Source organism: Anas acuta, chromosome 4, assembly GCF_963932015.1.
Source record: "Anas acuta chromosome 4, bAnaAcu1.1, whole genome shotgun sequence".
NCBI lineage: Eukaryota > Metazoa > Chordata > Aves > Anseriformes > Anatidae > Anas > Anas acuta.
Window position 1 is genome coordinate 29,671,764 of NC_088982.1, and position 12,568 is coordinate 29,684,331.

General features: G+C 43.3%; 1 protein-coding gene across 6 annotated transcripts in view; it reads right to left on the reverse strand.

Moving 5' to 3' along the window:
• The window catches only part of ANKRD17 (ankyrin repeat domain 17), an 85,771-nt gene that overhangs the window by 56,767 nt on the left and 16,436 nt on the right, over positions 1–12,568 (reverse strand). The window lies entirely within an intron of this gene.

Genomic DNA, 12,568 nt, shown 5'->3' on the forward strand with positions numbered 1-12,568 from the left:
GCACCAACGGAGTTTCTGCTGCAGGGACACCTGCATTATTACTGCAGTGTTTCTGATGACGAGACAGGTGCTGATGTACTCGCATCAGAAACCCCTCCCCTCCTCTATGGTTCATCCTCCGTATTACCAACAACAATAAAAAGAGACATGCAGACTGAAACAGAGCTACAGAAAGGTTGTTAGTGTGGAGCCACAAGGAAAAAAGACCTTTAGTTTAATATTTTCTTTTCCATTTCAGATCTTAGCAAGCACTTGGCATACTTCCACATCAAGCAAATTTACACATTTACTGCTACTCAGCTACAATTGTCCGTGCGCAAAAAAATATCATGCCAACAGAAAAACACCACCACCTCCACTCAGCTTATTCAATTCCCTGCCCCAGTTTCACACTACCGGGGGACAAATTACAAGTTACGTCACTGGCATGAACTAACAGTATATTAAAAAAAAATATATCACAAAATCTGCACATAACTTGCTGTAAAACTGCCTGCCATCGTGCTCCTGGACAGTACTCACTCACCACATGATAGCTGATGGGTTCACTCCGACCATTTGAACACGGGTATACACATTCACTCCTGCTCACACCTCCACCCCCAGAAAAGCTGAACGAACGCTTAATACTAACTGTCTTATGAACTGGGCTTGAAAAGAACTCATCACAGCAGCAAGCAAAGTTTCCTTGATGGTGTACTCACTTAACAAACTGCTCACGTCTCTGGATAAACCAGAGATGCTGGTGTCTACAACGAAGCCACTAATATAGATCTCGATCTAAGGCTGTTCCCATACCATTGGGCAGCCACCATGGAAAGTTTTCTGTCAAAATAACCCTGTCAGAGGAATGCTACAACAGAGAACTTGACCTGACACAGGCAGTTTCTGCTACCCACAGCAAGTAACCTGTCACGTCTTCACCGACAAGAAATCCTGTCAAACACAGAAAAGTGGTCATGCAACAACCATGAAGCGAAGAGATGAAACAGCCAGGTCTCCTGGAGTCACCCTCTCCTCTTGCTGCTCCAGTGCCCCCACGTCATGGTTCGATGACAACTGCAGCCCCCTAAGACTCTCTCTCCACTACCTCACGTAAGCATCACTTCAGCTACTCACCAAGTTCCTTACAGGGCCACACAACATCCACGAGCCTGCTCATTACAGCTGCAGAGAGCTCCACGGACACGTTACGCTGCCATCTAGCCACTTCTCCACCCAGGCTGTATCACGAGCTCTTTAAAGACAAGCCTTCTGCACTGGGTAAACTGCCTGTTAGAGCTTCCTCACCTCTCCTCCTGCTCAAAGACTTCTCTGGATCAGCCCGTGCTTCTTCGAGCTCATCCTCACCACCATGGACTAACCCGCAAGCGTGGCATGTCCAGCTCTCAGCTATTAGTAAGACTGCAACAAACACAGGGAACATAAGCAGTACAGAACATCTTAGCTGTTCCCAAGTCCTTTCAGTTTTGTCATTCGTTACACAAAAATTGGAAAGTACATTAAGCGTGACTCCGCTCTTAAAAGATTTTGGACATGTACCTGAAGAGCGCCTGGATTCACAGCAACACGAGCAGCTCTGAACAGTGTGTACGTTACAAAGGCCTAAGCAGTGCTGCTGTGCGCGGTTACAGCCTATTCCTCGCTGCCCTACTTTCAAGGGACTAATTATTCTCTTAAGCCTTGTTTAAGGAAGGTGAGCCGAGAAGAAAAAGGAAATCCTTTTTAACAGTTGGTCATGTTTCTTTTCAACTGGACTCACCTTTTGCCTTAACCGTATACCCCAAGGAGAGATTTAAAGGATGCCTTCTCAACATGAGCATCTCTAACCCCACAACAAAGCACCCTGCTACAGATCCCACAACCACTGATGTATGACCTTCAAGTATCCTCTTTGAAAACGACACCTAAGGAAAAGGTGAAAAAAATCCCAAGTTATTAAAAGGACAAACACATTGTTTATATTATCTCTGAAAAACTCAGGCTTGAAATCCCAAACAGAAATTAGTATTGTTATCCGTAGCTAACTTCAGGGAGCTCGTCTGCATCTTTGTGGCCTGCAGAGTCTTCAAGGAGAAGTATCTAGAGCCTTTTTTTCACAGCTCGATAAGCAGCCATTTCTCTGTCACTCTCTCAGGCTTTGTTGCAACAGATCAAGACCCTTAACTAATCCTTTGAGAAGGGAGTTTAGAGCAGCTTAGCACAACTAAAGGTGGCCCAGCTTCCCACAAGCGCTTTTACTGGCCCAACGCACTCGGTCTCAGTTCCAGTTCAGAGCTGTGCACACCCACCCATTTCCATTGCCAGATGAAGAAGTTGTTTTTCTAAGGATTTGAGATTAGCACTGCGGAACAATGGAAGCACAACATCATAACTTTTATATAGACAAAGCCAGAAGCAAAGCTCAGTGCAGAAACAGTGCTGCGGCGCCCTGCCTTCACCCACATCTCCTAACGGCATAGTTTAGGACTGCTAAAACAAGAGCAGTTCCCTCTGATTGAGCACACGTTTATTTCTTGTGACGAGGACAAGCCTCAAATGACCCAAGGCAGCTTCTCTGTAGGCTATGCCAAGGAAGCTGCTGAACTCTGCAAATTGTTTGTTCATTTATTCACATCAGTCAGAGGCGAGACCACTCCCCCATCTCCCAGAAGATGGGATTTCCAGCAATACAGTCCTATATCCATTCAAAACACATTGCCAAAAAGAGAACCGCCACTAACATGTCTACCTGGTGAGCTTTCACTGACAGCACGCTGCACTTCGGAGGTTAAAAAGAGGGAAAACACCAACCTCCCCAGTCTCCACGATGAAATGCTTGAGATTGCTGTGCTAAACCTGCCAGAAAGCGTTCCTCAGCCAGCATGACTCTTGACAATTAGCCTAGTCAGCTTGGCTTCTTTCCTCCCTGTATCCGTGAGCAACTACAGCAGTGGTGTATCAGCTCCAATTCCCTCCAGGAGCTTACTCCTTCTGTTCCCTCGCTGTTGTCAGATGACTTTTTCTGCATATTTCTGATCTCCGGTCTCGCAGCCTAACTCGAGTGTAGAACAGAGGGCAGCTCAGATGCTGGTGTTTGCCACAGTGCCTCCAAACAGGAGGCAGATGACTGCACGGTGCGGGCTGTAATCCACACACAGTACAACCTCCATGCCCTGCAACTCATGATGCGCACAAGAGCCATTAGGACAACAGCACTTGGCTTCAACACCCCCCAGAAGGCAAGTGATCTGTGCTTGTCCACACATTTTCGTCTGCAAATACAGATACTGAGACAGAGACTGATCACATCACACACAAGAGATACTACAGGAGTGGAAATAAAGGATTAAGCAGCTCGTATTATGTCACATGCTACCTCAAGACTAAACATCCTGATGCCTAAGGCACTGCTTCACTAAAACACCACACCCCCATCTCTACAAAACGACTCCCTGCCCCAAACACCCCAAGTAGCAGCTGCACTGAGGTCCTTTGACAGTGCCCATTGATACCCACTGCCCTGCAGCTGCTCCTGACTCTGCGGTGATGAATATCATCCCATTTTCTTCTCCTGGGAAGAGGAACCCGCCATGCTACAGCTTCCTGAAACCATGGATCAATTGTCTTTGGTGAATTCAACAGGTGCTGAAAAGGTTCCGTGCTTCACATCAATTTCCTGCAAAACTGTACTACTGAATTAGGGCAGGGAGAGCATGCAAACATGACTGTTAAAATTCCCCTTCGCTGCCACGCTGTTCCCCTGCTGCACGATAAACTCCAGTTTCACTTCCATATTGGCACCCTGAAATCCTTCACATATCCAAAAACCATCAGGCTGGCAAGAGAGCCTCCCTCAACAGATCAGTCACCCAACCCGCCGCATTTCAAAGCTGCCACAGCCCTACTACAACAACCAACCCCAATTCAAGTAGGAAAGGAAGAAACCCTCTGCCACCTTCTTTATGCTCAGGATCACATGTATCTGTCAGGCAGCTAGGTGAACTCCTTCCTGGAAAAAACACAGCAAAAACCCAGTGCTTTGACAGCACCCTGCCTGAAGCCAACTTCCCTTGATGAACCACCCAAGCAGTCCAGAAAGACTGCCCAAATGGCATCAAGAAGCTCTGTTTCTACAAGACCACTTGGCTTTTTCATAGATAGCTTCTCACCACCCTGCACTAGTAGCACTACGCTGCCAAAACTTAGTTACTTAATGAGTTACTTACTGACACACTGGTTATGGCGCTCAGGGTTTACCTGAAGGCACAAAGTGAGCTGCACACCTGTATTACATCAGTGCTTTGTGAGGGCCTCTGTGAGGCCTTCTGAGTCGTGTTTCCCCCAAAGCATCCCACTCTCTTGTTTTAATAAAAGCCTACGTGGAAATCGGCATAAGGCCTCAGTAACATCAGCCAGCTTGCCGCTAAGAATGACGCACCAAACTCGGGGCAGCAAACCTGGATTTTGTGACAGCAGCACAGGGGACCAAAGAAATGCAGGAAAGTGCAGCAGAGACTTTCTCAGCCCCAGGTGAGGTTAAGTGTCCCACTGGGGCCACCAGCTCACTCCCTGCCTTCTCTGACATCAAGTAGGAGAGGGCACAAATGAAAACGAAGCACCCAGAAAGATCAAAGAGATCAAAGAAGAAACACAGGTGAAAGTTACAAAAGCTGTCACACTCAGTGGAAAACGGTCTCTTCGCTTGTGCTCAGAAAAATGAAGACCTACTTTACAGAAAAAGACGTTGACAGTGGCAGTTACCCACCTCTTCCAGAACAGCAAGGAAGAAAAGCTCTCTGCCTCCCACTGCAGTCTTCCTGGGTTGCCCTTCAGGCACAACCCTCCCAGAGCTGTTTTTTCTCATTTAAGAAAGTACCAGGGAATAAAGGCTTTGGGAAAAAAGAGCTAACATGCAATTTTTGATGAACATTTTCATTGCTCTCCACAAAGGGATGATGCTGAACAGCACTAGCACTCCTGTTCACCCAAGCTGCATATTTCTTCCTTATTTTTCTTGTTTAAATCAAACATTTTCCAGTTCTCAGTTCTGATCGCTCCTGCACATACGCCAACAAGCTTATTTGAGGCACTAGACCCATACTCACTGCAAGGACTTTAAAGTTGATTTTATCCCTCACTGTGGCTACTGAGCATAAAACAGTCAGCAAGTGACCCAAACTGCATAACACCACTTGTTTTTGAAACAGAAATAGTTTTAAACTGCCCACATGTTTTCTTAAACAAATTTGGCAGGAAATCATTCCCTTCTGCAAGTCCTTTTTGTCAGCTAGTCTTCACAACAGCCTGGAAGCACTCTGCAGTGAAAGATGAAGCAGCAGAAGGTAACAAGGACATGTGGAGGAGGGACAGGACAAATGCTCCAAGAGCCATTCTGTCTCAGTCAAACCCAGAATTCCCTTTGGCATGAATGAAACTCGTGTTTGCATGTGCCTGTCTGCAGCAGGGATCTGAAACAAAATTCAGGAACACTAGAACAATTTTCTTTTTCTTCTTTCTGTGTAATGTGTAGCTTAGCCATAGCTTTTCTTTCACATGATCCAAGTGATTAAAGCACCACTCCACCATACAGTGCACTGTACAGGGCAACTGGAAACCCTCTTCCCATGGTCTTTACTCAATAAGCTATCCCTGGAGTAAAAGAACAAACCAACTGCGCTGGACACTTGCCCCATAGTTTATGTTTCTCATTGCTGGGTAGCAGCCCCTTAAATCAAGCCACATCATTCTAAATCCCTAATACACATTACACAGTAATGCATGCATACTTACAGAAATAAGAAAAAAGTGAACAAGAAAAGGAAAAAAATATTTACTAGGAAGGACTTTCTTTTTCCAAACACTCCTGTACCAAGAGAAAAAAGATTGCGACATACCAGACAGTTGCCTTTTTGTCCTCAGCATGCCTGGTGTTTTGATAAAATTGCTGCTCTGTTCAGAACCTGCAGGTTCAGCTACTGTTCCCTTCTACCCTAATTTCTAAGCCAGAGAACAGCCAAGAGATCAGCCAGGCTGCTACCGCTTAAACCACAGCAGTGCTCCAAAAGTCTGCAGAATGCTTCCTGCAGAAAAGTGCTTTATTTGAGTTGAGGTCACTGAGAAGGGACTGTCCCAAGCCGTTTAAATCATATGCCATTCAACTGAAGAACAAACTCCACAAGTCTCATTTTTTTCTGTACAGATGACCACTAAAAACTTGCTGGTGTACTGCTTCCAAGAGCTGCATGCTCTGCCTTCTACTTAACCCATCAGGATCAGGGACAGTAAAATAGAAACCCAAGTTCCTTAAATGACATCTACTTTTCCCAGATGTAATTAGCTCGCTCAAGTCTCCGCTCAGTAACCCGCATCATGAAGCACAGCCAAGTCAAACTATTATGTAGATAGTTTTAGAAAAATAACCAAAAATAGTTTGGGAAGACAGGATTCAGTACGTCAAGAGCTTGGAAATTAATTCAAGTCGCTCCAGTTTTGTTAATTGGTATTCATTCTTGTCTTATAAATGGAGAAATAGCAATGCAACTGTCCTGAAACAACTGACTATACTCACAGACAAGAACCAAGGCCAATAAAAAAAAACAACAAAATGTGATCAAGCATAATGCTGATTTCCTTGACTTCCCACTGCTAAAAGTGTCTTTTTTAGCAGTTACAATTGAAGCCTTTTATTCAATAAAGGATCTGGTATGGCCTAGTTTTCCAGTCTTCTCTTCTGGTGAGAAGCGAGGGTATAAAGTTACGGTAGGAGACAGTTGGGTTCAGTGTCCGATCAGGATTCCTATTGTTACCACCCAGGCAACTGAGCACAGAGGGAATTATTTCTAATAACTTCCACTCATTTGGTTAAAATCCTCACAAGCTTGGTAGCCGTCCATTTCTTCCCTCGATACAGAGCAGTGCCAAGCATACCTAACAAATGAACAACAATGCATTTTGCTGTGTTTAGCAGACCCCACTGAGCGCTTCTCCACACTGAACAGATCTGCATGGTTTTTTTTACATATGGTAAATTAACAGACTTGCAAAGGCAGCGTAAGAAATGCATGAGTGTTTGACCAAATCAAAATACATTTTTCTTCCTCCTGCTCATCAAATAGGTCTTGAAAAACTGAGGCTTAAGGGCAAAACAAAGGGAGCAGCTTAAAGTAGTCCCTTCTTTTCACCATTTGCTCCAGCCTGCTAGACAGAAATGTCATATGCCACGCTCCCTCAAATACCTATTGCCACTTTGATATCTGCTCTCCTCTTTATGCTTCTGATCACATTTGTTCAATGAAGGTGTTTTAGCACATTTATTCCATGTTAATACGAACCCAGCTCCAACATCAGCTTCTCAGTAGGACATACCGCATCATTAATCAAATTTTGTTTCCTTCCCTCCAGCACAAATCACGCTCAGCTATATTCAGATCTCAAAACTGCTAGAGTACAAAGCTGCTTTTCAGATTACAACAATCCTGTCCACAGCGAGGGATGGGCACAACCCCTTTCTTCTTCAAATACCATCTCAGATGTTCAACTCATCACCTACCAACATGAATGTTACTGTTCTAAGTGCAACAACATTGAGGAAATTGTGCAAGAGCAGCAACATAAGAGGTGGTAGCCATAAACTGATGAAGACCCAATATTTATATTAACAGATAATTCACACTTCATTCTCACTCAATGTGAAGTGTAACAGGTTGTTTTGAGTCTGAGTTACAGCTGTAGTGTATGTACGTGACTTCCTATCTGCCTACAGAACCAGGTAATTCCAGCAACATAAAGACGTGAAGAGATTTCATGCATATTTAGGAAAAAAGGGAAAAGTACCTCATCCAGGAGAAGAACCTTGCTGTATGTTTCTACAAATTTTGAAGAGAAAATGTACAAAAAGAAATTGGAAATAAGCTCACCTGCCTAAAACACTTGACTCCTTTTTCTTTCTGATCAAGTATCCGATTTGAACTAACCACTTAGAAAAGCTGAAGAGTTGGGGTTCCAGGAGACCTTCGCAAATTATCTGACCCCACCTGCTTGTCAAATCAAAGCCTCCAGTTAGATGATCTCAATTAGCAACTTGCTCACTCGCAACCACTTAATGATGACCTTTTCAATGGAAGTTTCTGAAGTATGGAGCTCTTAACTGCCTTAAAGTTTCTCACACAATAACTGTATTTTCATATTAATGTACAAACAACAAACTGTTACTGAGAAAAGATAAAAGCAATAAAACAAAAAACAACGATGGTATTTAGTTGTACCATCAGGCTTGTAATCTCTTCCTGCAAATGGAAGTAGAAACAGATGAAAACTCAAAGGAAACATCGACCAGCTTTTACATCTTGCTAGCCAGTTAAGGTAACCCGGCTTCAGCAGCTGAAAAATAGCACCCTGTACTGCTGGTTTCCACTCACCTCCACATAGCTGCAAGCACACACAAGCTACCAGGCGCTAGGCGATGGCCATCACTGCTCTTCTGTCAGAGCGACACCATTCTGTCAGTTCCATGGAGTCACAAGAAGATGGCAACCACAGAAGGTTCTCACTACATAATCAGTTGCACAGCAGATCAGTAAGCCATGCAAATAGCTCAGCCAGAAACTTGAGGTAAACTGACTGAGGTCTCCAGCTGACTCAAGAAGGGTGCAACAGAAGCATTTTTTCCATCAGCGTTTCCTAGAAGCAGGGCACGTGCAAATTTTAACATCCTGCTCTTCCTTGTTGCATTAGCCTTACCATGACTGTTGTTACACACCTTGGCTGCAAGTCAGTAGGCATATTAATGCCACCTGAGAACAAGATGATTGATCAAATTCAGCCTCCTGTCCTCTGTTAGCTACCAAGTTCAGTTTACCTTCAGGCTCATCTGAACATTCACATGAGCCACGTTCAGCTACCTTACAATCTCATTCACCTGGAACATGAGTCCCTCACTCAGCAAGGCAGTCCCATCACCTGAAACAGCAACCAAATGCTCTGCTCTTCTTGAACTTGGGGCCACTTATGCCACCATCAGCTAGCGATTGACAGACAACCGCATGAACACTGACTGGATACAAGCAACTGACAGAACGTAAGGTCATACCCAGCAGAACACATCCCAAAACAAAGCTCAACCGTACTGCAGAGCACAGCACGACCTTACTGCATTACAGCAGGCAGAAGTGTCTCTTCCCTTACTTAATGCATTGCCATGATATCCCACTAAACCTTTAAATCTATGTGCGTGCACGTGTAAGGAGAGACATGATCACATCACAGCATTTAAGTGGGAGCATTCTTGTTAACATTATTTCAATAATGAACCCTATATATCCCACTACCTTGGACCCAGACAGTAACATAACCAATATTCATCACATAGGCTTGGGACTATATTACCCAAACTTTTTAATGCTGCCTTAAAAAAAAAAGACAAGAGTACAGTAGCGTTCCAATTTCCTTGAAAATAACACATGAGGTAGTTGCTAACAGAAGGTTTATGAAAACCGCAACTTATCTCTAGGAAATGCTGGAGCACATTAGTAGCCATTGTCTTCTTCACAAACAAAAACATTTCAAAATGATGGGAAAACAGGCATAAAGTTAAACAGGCAAGATGACCCACAGAAACTATAAGCAACAGAGAAGGAAAAATATTAGCCTAAGAGTTAGCACGTAGCAAATACACAAACTAATGCCCCAAGTGAAAATACTGCAACATCATCCCAGTCTTCATCTTCACACCAAAAGAACACAAGGTTTATAAATATGTGCTTTGGTGTGTTAAAAATAGCATTGCAGAGGCCTCCTTGATCTCTGGATGTGCACTAGACATGACCTTTCTATGTCACATTCAGTGATTTCCTTGCTCTTCCTTCTCGTAGCATTTCATCAATAACCCACATACTCAAGCAGGAAAGTCTCCACTCCATGTAAAGCTTTTGGTCACTATCTAAGCTATGCTCCACTATCTGCACTGTGGCTCTAGACTAATCAAGATGTGATGGAGTTGATCCTTTCATATCATCCTGCTTCTTACCAATATAAATCCTGTATCGGCCACGCATGAAGCAACTAAGGCAGGATCTTCAGAGTTGTAAAAACTACCCCATGGCTCCAGTAAACAATTCAGAAGTCTTCAGCAGTTAGGAAATACTCCATGTGTTAAAATAAGAAAGGTGTGTGCTCACAATGACTTCGAGTCTCTGCCCAAAGGTGGTGAAGAATATTTACCTTATGCTGAAAAGCTGATTTTTTTTTTTAAAATGCACTTACTGAGGACATTAATAATCAACTGCTGCATGTGGGCTGGCATTATACTCCAGCTAGTTTCTGCCAAGTCAAGCGCAGACAAACTTTCAAACCACCTGAAGGTCAGAACACATGGCTGCTTCTCCTGACAAGTTTCAAAACAACACAGGGAATATCAGGCCACCCCTCTGCTTCCATAAGCTTTGTTAAGTGCTTTTCTGCACACCAGAATACAGACCGCACCCTCATCTGTCAGGAAGCAACATACCTCCTTTTCTTCCAACAACAAAAAGTGTTTGTTGATTAACTCAAGCGACCAAAGAGCAACTGCTGGTTTATGCCTCTATTTGAATGCCACATTTCAGTCTCCTGTAGCACAGTAATTTCTCCAGTAGCACATGAGCCAAAAACCTAAATGTTATACTAACAACAAAATTTCTGTCATCAGTTAAGTCACACGTTTAAAAAAAAGGTATTGCCAAGATACGCATATCAGAAGAACCAAAGGAACAAAAACTAACTGCAGCTGAACCCCGTGGTATTTAAATTTGATTCAGCTGCATTCCTTCGCAGTACTTTCAATACCAAATGCGAGTAGCACAGCCAGGACCCTGTTCACCTTGAGCTGAGAGCAGGAGAGCAGCACAAGGTCTGCAGTAAATACAACCTTCTTTGAAGGCGGTGTAAGCGTGCAGCAGCCAGAACACTAAATGACATCCTTCATGCTGTTGACCTAATGACCATTTCTGACTGCAGTTGCATTAAGCTTGCTGGAGAAATATTTTAGTTTTATCCTCACAAAAGAAAGCAGAAGTCTTAGGGAAAAACATTTCCAAGAGTCCTGCAACTTCAGCAATGAAATAAGCCAACACAGAACATGCTTTCACCTCATCTTGTTTCACCCTTTCCACACAGAAGTAGCCCTCACAAGAGGGCAAGCTTGAACATGTGAACTAAGAATTACTTGATTACTATCCACATTTTTCAACCCCAAAGTGATTTTTGCCCCAGAAGCACCCACTCTCTCCCTGCGGTTAGGACCTCTAACACCATTAGAGCCTCAGTCTCCAGGCAAACTCAATGACAAAACTACCAAGCCACAGAAATGCCTTTTTTCTTCTGTTTTAAGCTCTAAGCAATGTCTAGGTGAAAAAAATTACTGAAGATTTTGTGAAAATGCAAGTACTGCTTCATCTGAATTTAACTCAATACTAAGCAGTACAAACTGTCCAGTGAGTGAGATCCAGCTTAGACTCTGCTATCTAACCAACAGCAGCTCTCCCAACCTTCATGCCACTCTTTGACTGCTCCACAGGAGAAAAAAAGCCCTAAAATGAAGAATAAAACACAGACAAGAGCACACTTTTAAAAGCTTCAATAGAAACAAGCTTTGGGATGACCAAGTTTGACTTTTGAATCCCCAATGGGAACTCCAGACAGCTGTGTTTCATGTAATGATGCACTAAAATATCAGAAACTGCCCCTACTGCTTCCAGAGTTTCATAAACAGAGATGCAGTCACATTACGCTCACCTGGCATCATGTAAGCTATACAGCAGCTTGATTTTTAAGGATGTTTTGCCTGGATACAGTTAGTCTCATTACCATGAAAATAACATGCTACAAAACTACTGAAAGGTACCAAATCCAAACTAATCGGAGAAGCAAGAACTGCTTAGCTCATACACACAAACCCACAATACTTCTATACTAAGACAAGTAATATACTCACATTTCCAAAAATTAGAAAAAAAATGAAGCAATGACAAGTATTTTATTAACTCGGCATACCATGGAGTTGCACATGACAATTATAGCTCACAAGAAAAGAAAGAAAAAGCTTTCCACATTCACAAAGACAAATGAAGTACCGAAATGTTTTTCTGATGGCAAAGAGCCCAGTTCACTTTTGGTCTTCCTAGCTCACCACAGAAACCCAGCCACACAGAAATACCGGTAGCAGTGCCTTGTCCAGACATCTCTAACAATTTAAGCATGCATTGCGCAGTTGTGTTAGCATTCTGGATGTAAATGTGCTTAAATCACAGCGCTCACAAGGAAGTTAACACCAACACTACGTGTTTTTATGGATATAAAATTTTAGGCCAAAGAGCAGCATGGCCATTCTGGAAAAAAACTACTGAACAAACATCACTGTAAGCAGCATTTTGTTGAAGTTTCAGCAGCTGCTAAAACAAGGTAGCAGCTTCTCCTTATAATTAAGACTACATGCAAATACTTGGAAAAGTCAGCTGGCAAGGCGATTGTGCTCTTGCTTGCAAAACCAGAACCACCACCACTAGCACAACAAAAAAGTCTTCCTTGAACTGCAACAGTTACTTGTTAGTAC